General features: G+C 39.0%; 2 non-coding genes across 2 annotated transcripts; one reads left to right on the top strand and one right to left on the bottom strand.

The window, feature by feature from the left end:
- The first annotated feature begins 2,226 nt into the window (after positions 1–2,226).
- On the top strand, positions 2,227–2,333 carry LOC145056160 (small nucleolar RNA R71). The gene has a single exon (XR_013685693.1). It is a non-coding gene; the product is annotated as a small nucleolar RNA R71 (small nucleolar RNA).
- Positions 2,334–4,919: 2,586 nt separating this feature from the next.
- Positions 4,920–5,026, bottom strand: LOC145055902 (small nucleolar RNA R71). Its single transcript, XR_013685449.1, has one exon. It is a non-coding gene; the product is annotated as a small nucleolar RNA R71 (small nucleolar RNA).
- Between the last annotated feature and the right edge of the window lie 786 nt (positions 5,027–5,812).

Here is a 5,812-nt window from a genome sequence, read left to right as displayed (position 1 = left end):
CGCCTAACTTTTTGTGATTTGTACTTGGTCTTGTAAGCGTGGATCTTTTTCTTGTAATCCCTTTTTAATGCATCCCTTTTTCTTTTCATTGTCGCATCTTCAGCTGCTTGGGCTTCCCTTTTTCTCTTTTTCTTCTTTACCCCCTTCTTTTTCACCAACTCTTGAACCTCCTTCTCTTTAAATTTAATAACTTCATATTTCATAATGGTCCGTGCTCTAGGTTTAGTGGTGAATAGGTGATCAGCTTCCTCCCTCCATTCCTTTTTCTCTTCGTTCGTTCCAGTGCTTACCCCATCTTCAAGATGAACCGTATGAAGACATGCTACATCGGCGTATTGGACTCTCCTTTTCTTTCCTCTTTCTGCTGTTTGTTCTTCTAAAGAATCCTGTATATTATTGAAATCCAAGGTATGTGAAGCACTAGTAACAAGCAGATCTAAGTCGGCCAAGTGTTTTCCCAAATCGACTGGACTCGTCGAGTCCATTAAAGTGACTCGGCGAGTCGGTACGAATTCCATAAAATCTTGGGTTTTTTCTGAGTAGGCTCCTTCCAGTAGCTTTTCTAATTCATCCAAGTCCTTGTTAACATCTCCTTCTTCTTCAGAGTGTATCACAAACTTGCTTGGGTCTTCTTTCATCAAACGTGCAAGCTCTTGTTCTAATATCTCATCATCCAATTGGATCATTGAGACTTCATCAATCTTTTCCTTTTTTTGCTTGATTTCTGGAATAGCTTTAAACGTCACAGCCTCATCACCCACTCTCAATGTCAATGTAGACTCACTTATATCAATTAAAGCACACGCGGTGTTCAAGAAAGATCTCCCCAAAATAATTGGAATTTCGGGGTCTTCTTCCATATCAACAACCACGAAGTCTACTAGGAAAATAAACTTGTCAACTTTTATAAGGAGATCTTCACAAACACCTTTTGGATGGATTGTTGTCTTGTCCGCCAAATGGATCTTCATATTCACTGGTTTTGGTACTGGTAGATTCAACTTCTTATAGAATGACAAAGGCATCATATTGATGCTTGCCCCTGAGTCAGCTAATGCTCGTGTGAAGACTTTATTACCAAATTGGCACGGAAGCACAATATTTCCTGGATCACCCTTCTTTTTAGGCAGTTCACTCATCAAGACTTCTGCAACTTCAACCAAATCCTTCCTAGCAGCAAAAAGGCCCTTAAGCAAGTTGAAGTATTTAGGCGTTTGAAGTATTGTTTCCACAAATGGCACATTAACTTGTAAAGTGTTAACATGATTCATGAAGGTTCTGTATGCTTCAACTTTTTCTGCAGGCATGGCTTTGGTTGGGTATGGCACTGGAGGCTTATAAGGTTTCGAAGAACTGATAGGTTTCTTAATTTCGCATGGACTCGTCGAGTCGGGTTTGGCTAGCTTCGATTCTTCTACCTTCTCTTCCTTCTTCTTGGAGATCCTTAGTGCTTCTGTAAATTTTTCTTCACTGCTGGAGGTTATTACGCTCACGTTCTCCATTCTTGGATTGGGCTCGGTGTTGCTCGGAAGTTGACCCGGTCTTCTTTCATTCACTTGATGTGCAAGCTGTCCCAGCTGTTTCTCAATGTTGAGAATGGAAGCTTGCTGATTCCTCAACATGTTTCTGGTTTCTTGCATTGCTACATCGTGATCATTATGTCTTTTCTCGGATGCGGTTATGAACCTTGTGAGTATATCTTCTAAATTTGCCTTCTTTTCCGTCACCGGCTCTTCCTTTTGATAGAATCCCCTCTCCCTCTGTTTGTATTTCTCCTCCTTAGCCTTTTTATACTCTTCGTATGGGAGCCATTCCTTCTTTGGTTTCCTCCAGTCTTCATCGTATCTATCGCCACTGGAATAGAATACTTGAGCCTTTTTATTTCCATTCTCGTCTCGATCACAATCCTTGGTAAGATGGGGGCCGCCACAATTTTCGCATCCTACCCTAATAGCATGGATCGTTTGATCCATTTTCGTCATTCTTCGGTCTAGGCTATCGAGTTTAGCTATTACCGCTGCCATGCCATCGTTCACCGAGTTTACTGCTCCACGAATCACTTCATTCCTCGGATTGTGGTATTCTCTAGAATGCTTAGAGAATTCTTCAATTAATTCCTTTATTTTCGGAGGTGGCTTTCGGGTGAGCGGGCCTTGTGAATCGAGTAGTTGCCTTGTGGTGACATTAACTCCATCATAAAAGATGGAGACCTCTTGTTGGCTATTAAGATCATGGTGTGGGCAATTTCTAAGTAGACTCTTGTACCTTTCCCAAGCTTCATAAAGAGATTCTCCAGGTTGTTGCTCGAAGTTGGCAATGGCTTTCTTTAGCTTGGCTATCTTGGAAGGTGGGCAGAAATGGTCAATGAACTCTTCTTTCATCTTGGCCCATGTGGTGACCGATCCGGAAGGAAGTGATTTTAACCAATCTTTTGCAGCGCCTTTAAACGTGACAGGGAGCATTCGAAGAAGTTGGGTCTCGCGTGGAACATTAGGCACGTTGAAGTAATCGGCCACATCATTTACTTCGTCCAAATGCTTGTAAGCGTCTTCATGATCTCTCCCGTAAAAAGGGATCTCCTTGAGTTGAGCGAGAATATGGCCCTTTAGCTCAAACGTAGCGGTTGCGGGAATTGCGGGTTGCACATGTCCCGGCCCGGTGTCATCACGCATCCTTTTCTTCCACTCCCCCATGGGGACTTCATCGATGTTAGCCATAGTGATAGCTAACTCTTCTTCGGAATCGGTTTCGTGCTCGGAAATATGCTCTTTTTCTTCCTCGGTCTCGTACTCGATATCTTCGTGAATTGGTTCTTCAATTGTTAATGAGGCACTGGATGCTCCTGATTTGCTGCCTTTCTTCTTGCTGAAAACGGATTTCAAGTTCTTGAGTGGTGAGTTCTTTGAAGTTGCGGTTTCTCCTACGGCTTTTCCCTTGCTTCTCTTTAGTGCGGATTCCGGGTCTTCCAAAGGTGGTACTAGAGGTGTGTCCGATCCTCGGGTCATGAAACAGCTGAAAAAAAAACGAAACAAAAGAAACGAAACGCATAAAAGGAACAAAAACGGAATAAAAATAAAGACTAACACAGCGATGGACTCGCCGAGTCGACGCGAGTGCACTCGGCGAGTGCAAGGCAAAAACAGAAAAGAAAATTTTCTAGTAAAAAAAAACGGAATTGTAATAAAACTAAGTCTACTTACTGGATTTGCTTTGTAAATAACTTTGTGTAAGATAAATCCCACACAAAGGATCGATTAAACTAGACTTTATTATTAATTTTAGAACCGTTCCCCGGCAACGGCGCCAAAAACTTGATGTGTGTAAAACCCACTAGTTTAAACCTACTTTTAATTATCAAATAACACACAAAAGGCAGTGAACCTATCAATTGTGGTATAGCTAAATAAGCAGGGTATCGAACACAGGGAACGACAAATTAAACTAAAAACTAATTTAATCTAAGTTAATTAAAAAGCAGGGGTTGTTCTCTAGTTTTACAAGACTAGAAACTTACTAATTATTACTAATTTAAGCTAGAAAATAACGATTTAACTAGATTCAATAATTGGAAAGGAACTTCTGTTTAGTTCAACTCGGTTAACTTTATGGTTGATTTTCAAGGTAATAGTGCAATGGATTAATTCTTTCGTTGGTTACCGATTCAAGTGATTAGGTTCATGTTCACTACCCTAATCCTTAGCAAATAAACTAACTCAAACAGTGGCCAGTTGTCTAATTTAATTATATTTACTAGATTAATTATTCGGGTTAAGTTAGACTTGCAATAGTTAATTAATTTAGTCTTTTTAATTAACCTCTTGTTTGATAGTCATCTTACAAGCTTGCACATGAATTTACTCAATTTTCTTATTAATTCTAGTTTCATATTCATTAATCCTAGACATATAACTATGTGGTCACAATATATCATATGAGGACAATAATCAATAGATGTTCATTCTAATCAATTATCTTCCTATTAACAGAAAATTAATTATTATTCACACACAAGGTTCTTTAGCAAGCTAAAATAACAAAAATTCACTAACTTGGAATTAATCCTACCAATCAATCAAACCATATTGTCAACTTTGTATCCCCAAACAGAAGTCTAAAGGTTTTAGCTCATAATTAAAGTAAATAACAGCAAACAATCAAAGTTAAATTGCTTAGTCATGATGAATAAACAAAAGAATAAATGGGATGATGAAATTTTGCCTTAATTACTCTCCGGAATTGAATTCTAGCTTCCTTCGTCGTCTTCTAGGGTTTTTCAGGCTTCTCAATCGTAGCAAGATACTTCTGAATCGTCCCAGAACTCCCCTCTCTCGATCTGTGGAATTATCTTTAAATAAGCGATCCGACTCGTCGAGTCAAGTGGTGACTCGTCGAGTCCCTCTCACATTCCCCGTATTGCGATAACTATCTGGGATCCCGAGTCATTATCCTTCTGATTCCTCGACCGGACTCGTCGAGTAGCTATCTGACTCGACGAGTAGAAGCTTTTTTTAGTGTTTTTCCTTCTTCATTCCACTCTCGAGCTCCTAACCGCTTCTCTTGGTTCCTTTTGCTTCCGAGCTTCATCTTTGGACTGAAAAACATAATTTAACACTTTTAAGTACCTTTTGTCCATAATATGAGATAATTTAGCTAATATACGAATAAAAAACTATACTAAATACACACTAAATATGCACATATCAAGATGCCTTTAAAAATATTGATGAAGTATTGTACATTGAAAACTATTTCAATGTTCCAAATGTTTCGAGAGATGCAGTTTTGTTAAGGATGCTTCCAGTGACATTTACTGGAGATGCCAAAATTTGGCCGAAGTCATTAGCACTTGGAACTATAAGAACCTAGAAGAACCTCGTGAAGCATTCATTGAACAATTCTGCCCCCCTTCAAAGATAGCCAAACTCAAAAAGAAGATTGTTAATTTCCAACAGAACGATGGCAAGTCCTTATACAAAGATTGGGAGAGATACAAAGGATTGCTTCGGAATTGCCCTCAACATGATTTATATATATAACAAGAAGTTTCTATATTTTATGATGGGGTGAATGTTACCACAAGGAAACTCCTTCATTCTCAAGGGACCAATGATGAAGAAAGATCTGACTACGATAAAAAAGTTAAAAAAAAGAATCTGCAAACATTCAAGAGAGTATCACACCCCTCGAGAGGATATTACAAGAAGTAAAGGCAATGGAGCTTCGGAGGATTTAGAAGTTGTGATGGAAAAACTAAAAAATATGGATCAGAGGATGACAAAAATGGGTCAATCAATACGTGCCATACAAGTGTGGTGCGACAATTGCAATGGACCACACTTAACAAAAGATTGTGATTTAGATGAGAATGGGAACCGAAAAGCACAATTTTCAAATTTAGTGGTGATCGATTTGATAAAGATTGGAGGAAGCCCAAAAGGGAATTGTTACCATATGAAGAATAAAAGAAGCAAAAAGAAGAAAAGTATCGACCAACCGGATGTGGATTTTACCAAAAAGTACAACCACCACCTGAGAAGAAACCAGATTCCGAGTGAATGCTCAATAGATTCATGGAAGCTTCTGAAAAAGAACACGATGCTATTTATGTTACCATTAGAAACCAACAAGCTTCCACTAAAAAAACATCAAGACACAACTCAGGCAATTAACTAAGCTCGTTGACGAACGGTTACCATCCAAAACTACAACCTCACATCATTACCATAACCACTGGAGAAGACACTATCTCTGAGCCTCTAGTGATCTTAAATGAAGCCTCGAAGAAACCAATAGAAGAAGAAACAAAAGAAGA

Source organism: Lactuca serriola, chromosome 5 (assembly GCF_051521515.1).
Source record: "Lactuca serriola cultivar US96UC23 chromosome 5, Lser_US96UC23_V15, whole genome shotgun sequence".
Taxonomy (NCBI): Eukaryota; Viridiplantae; Streptophyta; class Magnoliopsida; order Asterales; family Asteraceae; genus Lactuca; species Lactuca serriola.
This window is presented reverse-complemented; position numbering and strand designations above follow the sequence as displayed.